The sequence below is a fragment of the Desmodus rotundus genome, chromosome 5 (assembly GCF_022682495.2).
Source record: "Desmodus rotundus isolate HL8 chromosome 5, HLdesRot8A.1, whole genome shotgun sequence".
Classification (NCBI taxonomy): domain Eukaryota; kingdom Metazoa; phylum Chordata; class Mammalia; order Chiroptera; family Phyllostomidae; genus Desmodus; species Desmodus rotundus.
In genome coordinates this window covers 36,285,004-36,303,870 of record NC_071391.1, presented here as the reverse complement: position 1 = coordinate 36,303,870, position 18,867 = coordinate 36,285,004, and positions in this window count along the sequence as shown.

The following is an 18,867-nucleotide window of genomic DNA, read 5'->3' as shown; positions in this document are numbered from 1 at the left end:
AATACAAAATGTCAATCAATAGGATTAGAGTCAAAATGCATACATCCTTCCTAGCTGGCTTCCCACTTCTGTATCAGGCTTCCTGTGCAGGACTTGTAGGGTGTGCACTTCATGGGGCTTGAGATGCCAGCCACAGATAAGTCATCTCCACTGGCGTGTACTTGGGGTTAGGGATGCAGCTCTGCCTACAGGCACAGGATGGGGGTGTCAGGGGCCAGAGGGGTGAAAGTAATTTATCATAGCATTAAAACCATCTCTTCCCTCTCTATCCTGGAAGTGGGCTGGGGGTGCAGATAGCACAGAGAGGTGAACAAAAGATAGGGATGGAAGCAGAAACCGTTAGCAGAGCCTAGGGGGCACCTCAGAGTCCAAGGAGCAGCCAGGGGAGGTTGATGCTGAGACCCAGAACTTGGGGCTGCAGCCAGACTAAGTGCTACTGCAGATGGCATTGGCTGTGGGTACAAGGTGGGAGCAAACATGCTGGAGGGGAGCCTGGGCCTAGCTGTGCAGAGGAGGACTGGTACAGAGATGGGGCGGTGGGCAGGGAAAGGCAGGCACATTCAACAAGGTACCATGGCTTGGAGGTGGGCACTGGGGGTGGTGTGCTAGGGAATATGAGGAGTACTATGGGAATAGAGACAAGAGTAAGCTCCAGGATTTCAGTCTAGAGAGGAAGCAGACAGACACAGCCAACAGTCATTCTATGTGACGGGTGGGAAAAAATAAAAATGGAATAAAGCATTACAGTAATTTTTAAAAGGGCAGATGGAAAAGAAGTTTACTGAAAGTTAGTATGTGCCAACAGTTGCAGAGTTGTGTGTTCAAATTCTAATTGTCACTTACAAGGGATGTATCCTAGCGTACGTCACGTAGTCCTACCTAAGCTTCAGCTGCTTCATCTGTAAAATGGGTTCGCCTACTTCACAAGATTTTGTACTGATGAAAGTGAGATGTACTCAACATGTTTAGCATGTGGTCTGGCAGAGTAACACCCACTGAATATTAGTTGCTGCTCCTGCTGGCCAGGCACTGTGTGAAGAGCGTTTGTCTATGCTATTTAATTATTACTTGCATTCTGCTAGCCAGTTATTTTATCCTGACAATTTAATAAATGAAAAAGTGGAATCTCTGAGTGTTTGAATAACTCAGGTAGTACACAGCAGATCTAGGGCTCATCTCCAGGCATGTCCAGTTTTAGACACTCTACTCACTCTCCTGCGGCTTTATTAGTCTAAATATATGTAACAGGTACTTACACAACTGCCTAGTTAGTGCTTGGGTAACAATAATTATAACAAGAGCAATTATAAATATATCCTTATACAATATATAATTATACATTTATAGTTATTATTATATTTATAGCAATTATTATGTATTTGTAATAATAATTATTATTATTATAGTATTTGTATGTCAGGTACTAAACTAGGTACTTTTTATACACTAGCTCATTTAACCTATATAACAATCCTGTGAATCAGGAACTATATATATCTCTATTTTATAGGTGAAATTGACTGCCCAGGATTACATGTCTATTAAGTGGTAGAGATATGGTTTAAACTGGAGAGAGGGTGGTGAGGTGCTGGGGCTTTTCCTCAGGTTCTGTGTATTTTGTACTACTCCAAGTTTAAGTTGCTGGAGGCGCTTTTTCATCTTTCTTCTCCCATGTTTTCCCCTCTTCCCCACCCTTCTTTCTCTCCTTTCTTCTCATTGGTGTCTCAAGGTTACTTCCCCCCCATTTTCATAATCAGGTTATAGTCATCCAAAAGGAGCATAAATCTGGAAAAAATAGCATTTAATCTCACCAGTAATCACAGAAATGCGAATTAAAATGAAAATGGCATTAAGTTAGGCAAAAAAATTTTAATGAGAAAACCCAAGTCCCCTGGGGAAGTAGGTCCCATTTTCAGTGACAGTGTCAGCTGGCACCATCCTTTTTGGCAGGAATGTGCTCTAGGTAGTAACAGCCCAAAGGAGGGATTCTATTAACAGTCATTTACTCATTTAACACAGCGACGTATAGAGCAGCTTGAGAATTTATCATAATGCCACGATGGAAATTAGTTTCTTCTCATGGGAATTCCACTTAAGAAGGGGTTGCATGTTGCTATTTATTCTTCCCCGAACCAGCTGTCAGTTCATATGACTCCCCTAGGGCTAGCTGGGAGAGGCCATCTCCGCTTCAGGCTCTGTGCATTACCCCAGCCCCCAGGACACTGTGTCTGGGACTCAGGAGGAGCCACAGGCTCATTTGTCTACCAGGATGCCGCTTAGGTGAAAAGCAGGCCCTTCCTGATGTGGGCAGACAGAATAAGAATACTCCAGCTTCCTCATTTTTTAACATTGAACTATAATTTTTAAAGATCATATTTTTCAACTTCACTGAGGTATAATTGGCATAATGTTGTGTATATGTAAGGTGTACAGTGTGTTGATTTGATATACTTACATATTACAAAGTGGTTGTCACTGGCTTCCTAATTGACAGCCCTCCCGGATCTCTTCGGTTGAACACCCTGATTTTGTCATAATGATTCTGTGGACAAAAATGGGACCACATACTAAACCTGACAAGCTCAGGGGAGGCCTTCATGGTTGTCTTGCAAACTCAGAGACCTAAAGTAACTACATAGGATGGTCTGGACATAAAAATTCCTAACTAAAAGTGAGTTATAGCAAGTAGTCATGTCCTAGGGCAGTACCTTCCTTGACAAAGGTCAATCTTTATACCTTAACTGAGCCTGTCTATTGTCTTTTTGTGTCATTGATAACATAGATATGAAATGTCAGAGTAATCCCCCTTTTCCAGACCCCTCAGGGCACAATCTCCACTAGAACACAAGGCCACAGAACCCCTCTTTGTTACCTTGTCCCCCCATACCATCTTTATGTGCCGTAAGTGTTCATTGTTAACTGTCCTGTGCCCACCAATGTAAAAAAAGTAATTGTCTCTTCATTTTACTTCTTACCCAATCTCAGAGGTTTCTCTGCTTTGCTTTCTCCCGCCTCCCTAAACTATCATCAATGAATTTTATGTAACCCTCCTTACGCCTCCTCCTTTGATTTTAATGTATAAAATAAGGTGTAAAACTGCCATTCTCTAGAGTATTTTCTCTGTTGAAATTTCTGTTGAAATTTTGCTTCCTGGCAATTGTCGTCAGTTTGGCTCAAATAAACTCATAAAAATTCTTACAGGTTTGGACGTTTATTACACTGACAATTCCTATCCCATCATCCCCCTTGCTGACTTGCCTACCCCATTGCTCCTACCCCCATTGCTCCTGCCTCCAGGATGCTGATTTCTCCTTAACATCCTACTTCAGCACTCTGCCAACCATTTAATTCCAAAGACTCTTCATCACCCCAGCCAGAGTCCCACCTCCTTCCCAGCAGCTGCAGGTCCAGAGCAAATGAATCTGTGGTCATGACTTTTTCCAGTAGCCTCCCTGGCTCCGGTCAGCCTGGTGCCCTCCAGGTGGTGGGAAGCACATGTTTAAATCTGAGGAAGGTTAGCTCTGACTGGTACGGGGGAGGCTGTGAAGGGGTCAGAGAACACAGCACTAAGTATTCTCCTGCACCCTCCTTTGCCTGCTATTGATCTTCTCCCGCCCTCACTCTTCCACTGCCCCATAAAGCAGCCACAGTAGTAAAGCTGTCATTTTTTTAAAAGAAAGACGTGTGGAAGGGAAATGCTGTTAGTGCCTCTTGAACAAAAAGGGACAGGGTGGCTCCGTGGGAGCCACCACACCAATGTCGGTGGAGGATGGGTTTGGAGTGAGATCCATCAAGGGTGTGGCTGCTGATGTTCCCAGAGATTAGGGGAGCACCTTGGGCTAATGCTTTCCCCCAGCAAGGAGCACAGCTCACGGTGGAGCTGCTGAGCTGCTTCTGTGTCCCAAGGCCAGGATGAACACTTACCCAGCAGGGAGTCCCACAGGTCAAGGTAACTCAAAGTGGCTGTCCCTCCTTGGATTCCATCCTACAGTATTTATAAGAAATATATAATTGGTCACTCAGATTACCAAAACACATTTTTGTATACTTATATTTGAATCTTTTTCCCCATGTCCTGTCTCACGGCTCCCCAAACGCTTAGAATTGCCTCAGTATTGGGAGAGATAATGGTGTATGGCTGGCATTAAGGGAGTGACTTTGGAAAGCACCTGAGGATGGGGGCTGGTTGCCAGTGTAACCAACCCTGTGGTTAGAGGCTTTGAACTTCCACCTCTGATCTCCAGGAAGGGGAGGGGGGCTGGAGATTAAGTTCAATTGCCAATAGTCAATAATTTAATCAATCATGCTTATGTAATAAAGCTTTCATAAAAAGTCATAAGGACTGAGTTCAGAGAGCTTCTGGGTTGGTGAACACTTGGAGGTGCTGGGAGGGGGTGTCTGAGAGCGTGGAAGCTCCACACCCTTCCTACACACTGTTCTGTATGTGTCTTCCATCTGGCTGTTCCTGAGTGACATCCTTTTCTAATAAACTGGTGATCTAGTAAATAAAATGTTTCTCCAACTTCTGTGAACTATTCTAGCAAATTAACCAAATCAAAGGAGGGGGTCGTGGGAACCTCCAATTGCTAGCCAGTTGGTTAGAAGCACAGGTAACAACCTGGTCTTGCAACTGGTGTCTGGGGAGAGGGGGCCAGTCTGGTAGGACTGAACCCCTAACCTGTGGAATCTGATACTACCCCCAGGTAGGTAGTGTCTGAATTGCATCAAATTCTTGTACACCAGCAGGGTGTTTGTTGCTGTGGGGTGCGAAGCCCCCTCCTCCCACCACCACTATATTGAAAATTGAGTCTCAGGACACCAAATTACTGTCATCCCCAGGCCGGAAAAGGGAAGCTCAGACAACTGAAGGTATGCAGAACTTGGAGAATCCGTGCACCGTGAAAATCACTACTGTCCACCGGCACCGGTTGCAGGACACTGCAAAGCTGTTTGCTCTGATCAAGATCCAGCTCTGCCGCACACTGGCTGTGTGGCTTCAGGCAAGGGACACAAGCATTCTGAGCCTCAGTTTCTTCGTTCTTCAAAGTGGAGATACCAGTGCCTACTTGCTGGGCAATTGTAAATATAAAAGTTGAATTTTACAAAAGACTGCAGTGTACTGTCTTGTACATACATGTTCAATAATGCTTCCTTTGCCTATTCTTCCATCACTGGCCAGAGCCCTTAACCAGTCTGTACATGGGTTTTTATATTTAAACAGGGACTTACGGATCTATTCCAGGACCTTCCTGGTTTAACAAAGCCCCTCTAATGGCTAAAAAAAAAATCATTCTTGTAACTGCGTGTAAGGCAGAACACCACAGTGATTGAATCAGGAGGCTGCTGGCAATTAGTAATGATGACCTCAGATAAGTGATATAATTTAGTTGTTCATCTTCACAACAGTGCAGTGCTTATAAAAGGGCTCAGCATAGTGCCTGGACTGGAGCAAGAGGCACGAGGGTGTGGAAGGCAGCATTCCTCAGATGGTCCCCAAGATTCCAGTTCCTTGATTTGTGTGTCCTGTGTAGTTTCCTTCCCCAGCGTTGGGTGGGGATTGAGAATAGGATGGATTTCAACCTAGTAAGTTACAGGGCAAAGCTAAAGGGATTTTGCAGTTGTAATTAAGGTCCCAAATGAGTTGATTTTGAGTTACTCCCAAGGGACATTTTCCTGGATGGGTCTTCCTCAATTAAGTGAAAGCCCTTTACAAGAGAGACAGGGTACTGAAAGGAGAGATTCTCCTCCTGCCATTTTATTCATTTATTTTCTATCCTCGTCCAAGGACTTTTTCTTTTTGCATTGCTTTTAGAGAGAGAGGAAGGGAGATAGAGAAACATTGATGTGAGAGAGAAACATCAATTGGTTGCCTCCCATTCATGCCCAGACTGGGAGTCATACGTGCCTGGGCCAGGGCTCGGATCTACAACCTGGGTATGTGCCCTCACCAGAAGTCACAGCCCCAACACTTCGGTCCCAGAACAGCGCTCCAACAGAGCCAAACCGGCCAGGGCTCCTGCTGGCATTTGAAAGAGTGCAGCTTGGCAGACAAAGTGCAGGCTTGATTCTGGACCTAGTGGTTAGAAACAGGAAGCAAATGCACTGAGATATTAGTTTGAAATATAAATGTTTCCCTTCCCTCCATTTCCAAAAGTGGACCTTCTCCTACTCAAACTAAACCTTTCTAATTCTTCGTCTCAGGGGTGGAATGAGACCCAGATTGGGAGAAAACAGAAGCTTTCTGCTCTTGGTTTTTAGAAAGGCAGTCCTCAAGGGTGACAGGGAGAACTCCGGGCTTGAACAGTATACTAGGAGACAACAAATAAGTAAGAGCCAGGCTACCCTCACCTCAGCTAGAGAGTCTCTGGAGTGGGGGAAGGGGAGCCAGAAGGCAATGGAAAAATTCATCAGCATTGTGGGTCTCAGGAGAAAGAGCTTTTTTATCCATTCAATCAGTCAAAGCTCAGGGCAGGGCAGATGCTTCAAGAAAGTTGGAGGAAATGGAGAGACGAAAGATCCTTGTATTGTTTCCTGTATGGAACCCAAAAAGCTGCAAGACCTCAGAAAGGAAATAGCTGCCTTGTGTATGTTAAACAGCCCCACAGAGATTCCTTTAACCCAGCGAGGCCTGATAGCAGTAGAATAATTGAGGGCACTGAAGCGGGACAGAAAAGTAGCTGAGAGGTGGTCAGACCCCAAGGGGACTGCATGGACCCTCCACAGAAGAGCCAGCACATCCCACAAATGCTCTTATGGATCCATATCCCAGAGCAGATAATGCTTCCCCAACCCTGGAACTTGGATGGAACTTCCAGGAAGCAGGGACGAGGAAGCAATTAAAATTTAAATTTGAATTTTTACCATCCAGCAAGAAGGGGCGGGAGCTTTCAATAAAAATTGCACTGAGTTCCACCAAACTGAGTTTCATAACTGAGGCTTATATCCATTGAACAATAAGTCTCCTTCCGGGAGAATCAGCAAGAAGTGAAAGACAGGTGTCCGGAGGAAGGGAACTGGGGGATCATTACAGGAAGGGCCCCAGGGATTGATGCTTCCCTGATCCGCCCCCCCTCCTCATTTTACACCCTTCCCATTGCCTCTTGTGTGACTTGCTCACACCAAGGGATGTTAACAAACATGAAGCCAGCTGAGGCATGAGCTGGCACATTGGCACTTGTCCTCACTCCTGCTGCTTTTGGAACCAAGTAAAGAAGCCCGGGCTAGCCTTCTGGAGACATGTGCGTGGCCCAGCCAGCCAACAGCCAGCAACAGGTGAATGAAGCCATTTCAGACCATTCAGTCAGAGAGTGTTGCTGCCAGATGACTTTAGCTGCACGAGTTATCTTTACCAATTTTCTTTCCCATGGAATCGTGAGTAATTAAAATGGTTGTTGGCGTAGACTGCCATTATGCAGTGGTTTGTGACACAGCAAAAGATCACCAACACAGGGGCACACAGGGAGAATATCTCTGAGATCTGCGAAATCAAGCTCCCCAGCAAGAGCTCAATACAAATGAGTTAGCCAATGACCTGACATAATGGTGCATTTGAACCAAGAACCTATATTTCATTTGATTTCAGACTGATCCTGTGAAGTGAGATTTATTAGAGGTAACTCAGGCCAAAAGATTATGTTAAAGCTCCTGGTTTTCCACTGAGTGCAAGCTGGGTTTTAATAATGTGCCGGAACTCTCGTGCTACACTGTAGCACTTACTCTGAGGGTAGAACCCTGCATGAGTAATAGTTAAGTCCCCTTTCTTTTATCTTTCGGATCCAGTCCCAAACCTGCAGCCTATCTACCACAGGCCCCTTCTTCTCCCAAAACAAACAGAAGAGTCATAGGGAAGAAAGGGGAGGGGGGAGTGAGCCTTTGTAACACCCCTGGGTGAGAGTTGAAAATCACCATGGAGCTCAGTGGTCTCATGTGAGACAAAAGCATTCAATTCCCCTCTGTTTGGACAGCTGAGACTGGCCCCTTCTCTCCCCAGAATGTATGCCAGGAGACCCAGGGTGAATCCTAATTCCAGGCAGTAAAAGGGGGCTTCTCAGGAAAGATTTTCAACAGCAAATAGGTGAACGCTTTCTAATGACCCGATGCTGTCTTCCAGGAATACTTCAGAAAGTTTTTGGCTCTATTTTCTGTTGCTCCTAATTTTTTACCTCATCATACTCAAAAAGTGGAGATATATAAAAACTGAGCATGTGTTAAGGATGAGGGGAAGGAAAAGACTTTAAAGAAATTAGTTAATTCACCAAGTTTTAGATTGGGAGATTGTCTTGGGCCTTTAAGCCACACAAAAGGCAGGTCTCTGTCAAGAAGTCCTTTCTCCATAGCAGTTCTGACCCAGCCTTTTGCCCTTAGAAGATGCTGTAGCACCTAAGGCATCGGAGACCATGAATGAACACGTAGTAGCTTCTGTACCTATGCTCCTTCTAGAAATGCTGCATCCTCTGCCCTATCCTAAACTCAGAGAAGGGACTGCGTGTGCACACTGGAGAATTCTAGCTCTCTGACTTACAGAGGATCGCCATGGGCCTGAGCTCCCTCCTCTGTAAAACACAGGTAATATCGCAGGCCCTGCTGTGTAGTTCTGGGGATGAAATGCAATAATATATATATAGGGGTGAGCAAAAGTAGATTTTCAGTTGTGAGTACGCAAAACAGAGTTTATTCTTGTATTACGTATTTTTCCATAACAACAGCTGTAAATCTACTTTTGCCCACCCTGCACGTGAATTTCTGGCACGGCTGTTGCCCATGTTAGGTGCTCCTGCTGCTGGCACTCAGAGCAGGCGTTCAGAGAGCACCAATTCCTCTTCATCTTTCCACATGTGGATTTATTGCAGGGGTGAATGGACAAGAGGGTATATTTTTATTCTCTCCCCAAAGGCAGGAGCTCTTTATTTTGTTTATAGAGTCAGGAACTCTTTATTCTGCATTTCTAAAAAAACAAAAAAGCCCTGGCCAGTGTGGATCAGTTGGCTGGAACCGTTTCCCCTAGACCAAAAGGTTTCATTTGGTTCTATCCCAGGTCAGGGCACACAGGTAGGTGGCAGGCCAGTTCTCCCCTCCCCCCTTATCAGGGCACCTAGAGAGGCAACCAATCAATGTTTCTTTCTCACATCAATGTTTCTCTTTTTCCCCCCTTCCTCTTTCTCTAAAAAGCAATGAAAAAAATGTCCTTGGGTGAGGATTAAAAAAAAAAAAAACCTTTCCAAAGGTTCCTTTGCTAAATTGGAAAATCCAATCAATCCCTCTAGAGTGCCTACCCAGCAATCTTTCTCCCCTCCCCCACTCCTCTTTATTTCCTGCTTTATAGAACCCTGACTGCATACAGATATCCATGCTCCTCCCTGGCCCCGGGCTTCAAGGAAAGTAGCCCCTGCCCCAGCTCCAGGGAGAGATTCTAACTGATTCAAGCCAGGGTTCCTCAATCTCAGAGCCATTGATGTTTTCAATTGGATATTTCTTTCTTGTGGTAGAAGCTGTCCTAATCATTGTAGGAGTTTAGCAGCATCCCTGGTCTCTATGTACTAGATGCCCTTTTCAGTTATGACAATCAAATATATCTCAAGACATTGCCAATGTCCCCTGATGGGAGGGAACAAAATCACCTCCTATGGAGGTCCTCCTATGGAGAACCATCAATCTTAGCCAATCATAGTGATCCTATTACCTGCTGGTGATTAACTTAGACATTGGCATGTAATGCATTTCTGGCCAATAGAGCTGAGGGGAAGTTTGCTGGGGCTTCTGGAAAAGGTGTCCTCACTCTTAAAAAAGAGACTCCGGGAGTAGATGGGTCCCTTTCCTTCTGTTGGACATTTTGGAGTCTGATTATAATGACCAGAATTGTAGGACCCATCTCACAACCATGGAAAACTAGACTGAAAACAAAGTCACCTCAGCAAAAGATAGACTGAACCTCAATCTTTGATGTTGTCATTGAGTCAGTGAGTTACCCAAGCCTGGAGCTCACGCACTGCTGTGAGAGAGCATTCATTTGTCCATTCAAACCTTACTTACTGGATGCCTCCTGTGCACCTGCTACTGTCCTAGAAACTGGGGCCAGATTGGGAGCAAAATAACCCTATTTCCTACAATTATGATACTTGCAATTTAGTAAACTTAGTGCTTAAACCACTTTGAGAAGATGTTCTATTACTTGTTGCCAAAGGCAATCAAACAATACACCTACCAAATGCTAAAACTCTCAGCATTGCCTGAGCCTTTCTTGATACCTAAGAGGTTTGTCCTTTCTTTTCTCTGCTTTCTATCTCATTCTTTAAACAGAACATTCCTAACCTTCTGCACTTTCTTCAAACCTCTGACCACCAACTACCTTCTCCACCTTGGCCCTTACTCTCGAGCTACAGACTTCCTGTAGTCACCAATGGCACTTGGTGCATAGCAATTTCATTGCGCTTGTCTATTGAGTTATCTGCGGAGGCTCTGAATGCAGAGGGGTAGCTGGCTGGACCTAGAAAAGGAGTTGCAGTACTAAATGATAAAGAGAAGCCATGAGGGAGCCTATGTCTGGTACAGACAGAGGTCCTACCAGCTTCCTATGTGCCTTTTCCAGTTCCCACAAGTTCTTGCTATAGCTTTACAGAAAGAAACCCTTTTCTTAAACCAGCCCTAAGGATACCTCCATTTCAGGGATCAGCAAACTATGACTCATATGGGTCAAATGCAACTTTCTGCCTCAGAATCTAGGAATGGTCTCATATCTTTAAATAGTTGAAAAATCAAAAGAATAACATTTCATGAACCATGAAAATTAAATAAAATTAAATAAAATTAAAATTTCACTCCAGCTGGTGTAGCTCAGTTGGTTGAGCATCTTATAAACGGAAAGATCGCCAGTTCAATTCCTGGTCAGGGCACATGCCTGGGTTGCAAGTTCAATCCCCGGTCAGGGTGCATACAGAAGGCAGCCAAACAATGTTTCTCTCTCCCATTGATGTTTCTATCCCTCTCCTTCCTGCTCCCTGCCCTTTTTCTAAAATAAAAATTCAAAAATAAAATTAAAGTAGATTCACTTTAATGATCTTTAAAAAAATTCAGCATCCCTCAGTTAGGTTGTATTGGAACACAGCCACACTCATTTGCTTGTGTCTTGTCTCTGGCTGCTTTCATGGAACAGTGGCTGAGGTGAATAGTTGCTACAAAGACTATCTGACCCATGAAGCCTGAAATATTTGTTATCTGAAAAAGTTTGTTGGTACTGGCTCTGTTTCACACAACAAAGAGAGCCCCGCCTAATACAAGTACTTCCTGAAATTAGAGATTATCAGGACCTTTAAAATAGATCATTTCGTGTATTTCTCACTGGGTTTGATGGAATCATTTTCTGCTCCTAGGAAAACAGAAGGCAAAAGCAAGAAGGAGCTTGGATTCAGTATGGCAGAAAGATGAGTGGCCCAAGAAATAATAAATCCATATACCTATTTTTTAAATTTTATTTTTCAATTATAGTTGGCATTCAATATTATTTTATATTAGTTTCAGGTATACAACATAGTGGTTAGACAATTATATAATTTATGGAGTAATCTTCTTGATAATTCAAGTACCCACCTGGCACCATACACAGTAATTACAATATTATTGACTATATTCCTTGTGCTATACTTTCCATCCGGGGACTATTTTGTAACTACCAATTTGTACTTACTCCCTTCACCTTTTTCACCCAGTATCCCAGCCCCACTTTCCTCTGGCAACCTTCAGTCTGTTCTCTGTATCTAGGAATCTATGAGTTTGTTTCCACTTTTAGTTTGTTTATTTTGATTTTTAGATTCCACATAGTATAAGCAAGTTCATATAGTATTTGTCTTTCTCCTATTGACGTATTTCACTTAGCATAACACCTTCTAGGTCCATCCATGCTGTCACAAATAGTAAGATTTCAGGGTTTTTTAAGGGCCTAGTAATATTTTATTGTATGTATATATATACCACAACTTTTTTAGCCACTCAACTATCAATGGACACTTACTTAGGCTGCTTCCATATCTTTGCTATTGTGAATAATGCTGCAGTGAACTTAGGGGTGAATATATTCTTTCCAATTAGTGCTTTGGGTTTCTTTGGATATAGACCCAAAAGCGGAATCGGTAGGTCATAAAGCAGTTCCATTTTTAATTTTTTGAGGAAACTCCATACTGTGTTCCATTGTGGCTGTACTAATTTACATTCCCACCAACAATACACAAGGGTTCCCTTTTCTCCACATTCTCCCCAGGACTTGCTGTTTGTTGATTTATCGATGACGGCCATTTTGGCAGGTGTGAGATAGCATCTCGTGGTGGCTTCATTTGCATTTCTCTGATGATTAATGACATTGAGCATGTTTCCATTTGTCTATTGGCCACCTGTACGCCCTCTTTGGAGAAGCAGACCCCTACTTCTTTTGTTTCCCAAGAATGTTCTGGTAATGCTCCCTGGTGGTTTTGAATAGCTAATGTCGCCACACAGACATCGTCAAGAAATGCCATGGCCTACACTGTTCATGTGGCAGAAAGAAAACACTAAGCCACACCTGCCCTCTGAACGACTGAGCATTCCCTGTTGTATTTTTATGGTTGATTGAATTCATTGGTCTGTTCATATATTAGATACATTTATTCAGTCTACAAGCACATATTGGAAAGCGTGTAAGGAAAGTTGGAGACCAAACTGAACAGAGTCGTGCAAGAAATGTCAAGATCAAAAAAGCAGACTTTTTTTTTTTCTGTTTGGAAGGATAAGGGCAGGGCCCAGCGTTTGCGGCTTTAGGAAGGGCTGTGAGGATAGCAGGTGACAGGAAACAGAGCTGCTCCTCTACTCGGCTTCCATCTTTGTTAATTTGAATGCTCATTGGACTGGTGAGAATGAAAATGTATATTGGCAAGAGAGACCCCAAGTCCATTTATAATTTATTATTGGAAAACCAAGCTGCTCCAAATAATGCCAAGTTTCTCAAACTAAATAAATTACCTACCTGGTCATGAAGATAAGTAGCCAACAAGCTCATCGGCAAGTAGACAGCGGAGTTGTGGGGAATCCAGTGATGCTGGAAATCAGAAAATAGCCGAATAGCATCCTGACTCTATATCATAGAAGAAGATGAAGTCTTCAAACTCCAGAGCAGTGGTGTCGATCCTGGTCAGAATTCCAGGGCAGATGTTCCATTTCAGGGTCACACTTGTCTGTTAGTAATTGGAACCCCAAGGAGTAGCTTCATCAGTTTCAAGACTCATTTTTCTTATTATGTGAGCAGTCCTAAAGCAGGCATTGGTTTAGCTGCTCGAGGATGCTGGGACTCAGCTCTATGAGATTTTCTTGCCCTTTCCCTCACTGTCACCTTACAGTGCCAAGATGGCTCCCTCATTGCTTGCATAAATTTCTAGTACCAGGCAGAAAGAAGGGAAAAAACAATAGCAAGTTGATTCTGTCCATTCCTCCCCATCCCTTCTTTTAAGGAGCTTTTCCCCAAACCTCTACCCAGCAACTTCCTCATATATCTCATTGGTCAGAATGTGTCAGATGGTCCACTAGTGTCTGAAATAAGTGGGGAATACAGGTTTTTTAAGTAGGGCACATCACTCCCCTCCACCAACAAGACCAAGGATTTATTAGTGAAGAAGGACAGAATGGTACTGCTGACATATCTAGCAGTCTCTCTAACAATGGATTTCCCAAGAAACAGGCTATAGGCATGTTTTTTTTAAGTGTTGATCACTAAGAATTTCCATGAGTTTGCAAAGAAACTGTAAAGCAGATTAATCTACTTTTCTTTGATGAAAAGTTACTAGGTTGTTGGAAAAAGAAAATATGGGAGATGTAGTAAATGCATTTATCATCAGCAAGACATTTAACAAAGCCACTTGTATCTCCTTATAGATAATACGGAGAAATGTGGACAATATGACAGAAGAGTAGGTACATTTATCACTGGTTAAAAGACTCAACACACTTAAAAGACATGAATAGTCAATGTCAGACTTGTGAGCAATAACAATATTTATAAATGATAGGGGATTCAGTCCTTGTCCCGGTCAAGCTTCACTTCAGTTTCTGGGGTAAGGATCTAGCAGACCTTATAGACTGGAAGATGATATAAATCTGGAATAACAGATTCAGAATCCAAAATTATCTAGATGAGTTGGAAAGGGGGGGCAAATAAGATTCACTATCATTTATTGAGCATTTACTACATGTCAGATAGTCCGCTAAATGTTTTCCATGCATAATGTCTTACCCCCTAAATAGCCTGCCTTGTAGGTCTTCTTATGACCCTCACTTTACAGATGAAAAACCAGGACTCCATGAGGTTGAGTCACTGGCCTAATATAGTTGGAAGCAAAAGAACTAGATTCCTTCCCAGGTCTCTTAACCTTTAAAACCATGGATCCCCCCACCTTCCACCCCCATGCCATTCTGATTTTCCATGCTAATAAATGTAAACAAGTCCTGTATTTCAGGACCAACCATGGGGGGAGGAGGGGCATAGGTGGGGATAGGTTGGGGGAGGGAACAAATAAGGAAAGGATTTGGTAATTTTGGCTGAAAGGTCAATGGGGATGACTCCATCTTACTTTGAAATGCATTAAAAAAAGAAGGACTAATGGAATGGTAGAGTGTCAGATAGATTTGTGATAAAGCAAGTCTAGTGAAATGTTGATTGTGGAATCTAGGTAGTGGATATTTGGGTGCTAATTGTAAAATTTTTTCAACTTTCTGTCTTTGAAAATGTTCATAGTAAAAGGAGGAAAGAAGTCAATATCAACTAACAGCATGATGGGGCCGCGTTGGCATGGGGCCTCTCTCTTTGGGGATAACACAGCCATACCTTAAATTCTGTTTTCAGTTCTGGGTGCCAGGCTTTCTCAGGGTTGGTGACAAGTTGCAAAACACCATTGGGAGATAGAACAGGAGGACGAGGGATTCAGAAACCATGTCTAAGCTGGAAAAGAGAAGAAAATAGGACAACATGGTAATTCTCAGCAAATGCCTAGAGAGTTATATATCAGTTACCTGTTGCTGTGTAACAAATTAAAGCCAAAACTTATCAGCTTAAAACATCATTTTTTAGATATAGTTTCTGTATGTCAGAAGTTCAGAAGTAGCTTATCTGGGTGGCTCTCTCCTGAGAGAGTCTCATGAGGTTTCACGCAGAATGGAGGCTGGGCTGCAGTTCTTTTACATGGGTCTCTCCATAGACTCACACGAGTGTCCTCGGGACGTGGCAGCTAACACCCCCCAGAGTGAACTGTCTAAGAGAGGAAGGAGTCGCAGGGCCTTTCATGACTTCATCTCTGAAGCCACACACCAAAATATCTACATTATTCTGGTATTAGAAGCTCGCCACCGAGCCCAGCTCACCTTCAAGGGAAGGGTTGGTAAGCTCTACCTCTTGAAAACAGGAGTCTCAAAGAATCTGCAGACATTTAAAACTACCAGAGCCTGCTTCTTAGTAAGAGAGTTAGGCTTGTTCTGTAGGGATCTTAAGAAAGTCGTTTTTATTTCAAGAGAAAGAAATTTTTCCTAACAATTAGAATCATCTAAAAGACCAAGAATGAGTTTCCCTTCACTCGAGGGATCCCAAAGGAATCTGAACAGTTGACTGGAGATGTGATATTCATTCTTTTATTCAGCCAATATCTGCAGGGCATTTCCTACTACCACGCGCTATGTGAGGAGCTGTAGATGCAACAGTGAGCACGACAGATGTGGCACCTGCTCTCGCGGAGTGTACTGTCCTAAGAGAGGGAACCGGCACATCAAACAATTATAGGTTCTGATGAGTGTTATGAAGGCAATAAATAAACAGGCTAGTATAATAGCAACTAAGGGCTAAGGAGCTACTTTGGTTTTACAGAGAGAGTTCATAAAAGAAATAAAGGTTTGGGCCAGATAATCCTTTAGATTCCTTTCAATATAATAGTGGTCACTTATTCATTCTTTCATCCATTCATTCAGCAGACACTTACTAGCTTCTCCAATGTACTGGGCAAAGTACTAGGGATACAAAGTAAACAGTTCTGCCTTTTAAAGACCCTGGGGTCTTGTGAGAGTTAACGAGAAGGATACGTAGATGATGATTCCGTTTGATAAAGGCTACAGGCTTATGCCTGAGGAGGAGTGACGACCCTGCCTGGGGCATTAGGGAAGGCTTCATGGAGGTGCCATTTGAGCTGTATCTTCAAGGATAAGGAAGGGGACTAACAACCAACACAAGAATCTCTCTAAAAGGTCAGCATCTGAGAGGCCAGGACTTGTTAAGGAGAATGAAGGAACAGAGACAGAAGTGAAATGTTAAGTTTAATGAGTGAAATCTTAAGTTAAATGAGTTAATGGAGCCTAACGAAGGGATGCACTCAGAATACTGGCTCCAGTACACCACAGGAAGATGCACTAGGCTAGGAACTAAAAGCTCATTTCACATTTAAAACTTCTCAAAAGAAACTCCAGTACCACAGTCTGGTCACAGCAGCTTCCCCTGTGATTCCCTGCTCCAGACCATGCGGCCTCCTCACTACTCCGCCACTGTTCCGTGCTCCTATAGTCTGTGCCACCCGAGACACCTTTCCCCCAAATTCTACCCTACTTGGTCATCAAGTCCTACTGCTTCCCTGAAAACTGGACCCTCCAACCTGCAATATGCCTCGCTGTGGGGACTCGCCAAGGAACACTGGGACCATTTGCCTTGGTTCCTCATTGACACTGAAATGTCTCTTGTAGTTCTGCATGGGCTCTCAAAAAAATTGTGACTTTGGGCAAGCAAGTCACCTAACCTCTCCATGCCTCAATTTACTCATTTGTAAAATGAGGATTAGGTGAGTTTATAACTATGAAGCATTTAGACCACCTGGCTTATAGTAGGCATGATAGCTGGTGGTCTTAATTTTTGTAAGCCCCTTGGAGACAGGAGGCATGCCCTTCCATCCTTCAGCGACTCAGTAAAGAGCTCAGCATTGTCAATATGACCACTATCTAATGAATGACTAAAATGTGTTTTATTCTTACTGTCTCAACGCCCAGACCAACATACTTGGTTCCAATTTTCTGAGAAAAATGAATCCAGGGCTGATTATGTTCTGGGGACTTTTTTTTTTTTCAGGTCCTAGCTCTTTGGGCTATGTATTTGAAGTAACAGTTGGATGCAACTTATTTAAAGCCACAATCCAATCCAGAAACCTGACACTTTAGCAATTATATTTTTCAGATTGGGAGAGGTGCAAAACTTGAGCCACAGATAATTGGAAGGCAAAGGAGACCTTTTTTATTTTCAGCACATGGACACTTAATCATGGCGGTAGGAGGAGGGGAGCATCTTTTCCTCTGCCCTTTCTTTGTTACTCCTTTCTGGACATTTCTGTCTTCTTCCCTCATCTCCCATTTCTGGGCCTCCGTCCTTCCCTTCTGTCTCTCCCTCTGGTCATCAGGCTGACAGGCTGTGGGTCCATTTTCTCCTGCAGCCCTAGTCTTGTGTGTCGGCAGAGCAGCTGACCGCTAACAAACCCTGAAAGCTGCCCAAGACTGCGGGCACCTGCACCCCACCTCTCTGGCTCACCTTGGGATCCCACTGTAAACAGCCATGTGTCATCTGGTGAGCCAGGTAAGGAACACAGATTATTTCTTTCCATGAATCGTCTGGTCAGAGTACATTTATCAAATTCGTCTGTTGGTTTGGAAATCAGCACACAAAACGGAGAGGAAACAACACAGGACTTTGAGAGAACCTTAAACAGTGGTGCTGGGGCCCAATATGTCACCAACTCCCAGGTGCCTGTCTCCAGCACCCACCTGTGTTCTGAGCTGGAGACCTATTGCCCATGACACAGTCCGCTGTACATCCCCCTTAAATGGGACGCATCCACGGTAGAATGTATGTCCCCCATTCCCCCACACCTCACAGCTCCTCTCCTTAAATTCGTTACCTTGGGCGATCATATCACCACGGACATTCCCTGCCCCATGGCTCATATGAAAACCCTCAGAGTCCTCCCTGACTCCCTTCTCCCCTCCCACACATTACCAAGCACAGTATCCCCTTCACCCCACTTCCTAAGCAACCCTTGATGTCCTCCCTTCCTCTCTAGCCTTAGCCATGGCCCTCCTCCAGACTGCTTCCAAAGCTTTTTAGCATACGCCCCTGCCCCAGGCTCTCCCTGATAATTCGTCTTCATACAGTGCCACTGCAAAGGTCATTCTGTCACCCCAAGGACACATCCTGCCTTTTCAGACCCCTCTGTCTTTGTACTATCTGTTTCCTCTGCCCAGAATACCTGTGCCCTTTTCTAATTGGCAGGTTGTTGCCTGTCTTACAAAAAGGTGTTGAGTGCCTTTTCAAATATTGCCTTTCCCTGGGCCCTCACCTCAGACAGAATTAGCCTCTCCTTTCTCTGCTCTCTCATTGATATTTAGTACGTATGAGTCTTCGTTTTACAAATACCTGTTTTATCTGCTCTGCAGCTTCTTGAAGGCAGGAATTATGCCTTCCCTTTGTATCACCCTCCTCCTAGTAAATCAATAAATGTCTGTTGAAAGAAAGGCTTACATTTCACAAAAATTCATTGAGTAGCTAGTCCATGCGGACATAATATTCTAAACACAGTGGAAAACTCAATGACTCTACTCACAGAGCAAACAGTCCAGTCTAAAATTGGCTCAAGGAGGTGACCTTAAGAGTACCTTCTGGTTCCTTACTTAATATTGCTGCATGTTCAGTTTGCTGTCACCGGGTGGCAGTAGTGTGCCATGGTCATGTGGTCCAAGCCAAGAAATTTCAAAACTTCAAAAGGTGGTTGGGGGTTGCTAGATTAACAGCAAGAGAGCCACAGGGAGAATGTGGGCTGTCACTAGGTTCTGTATGTG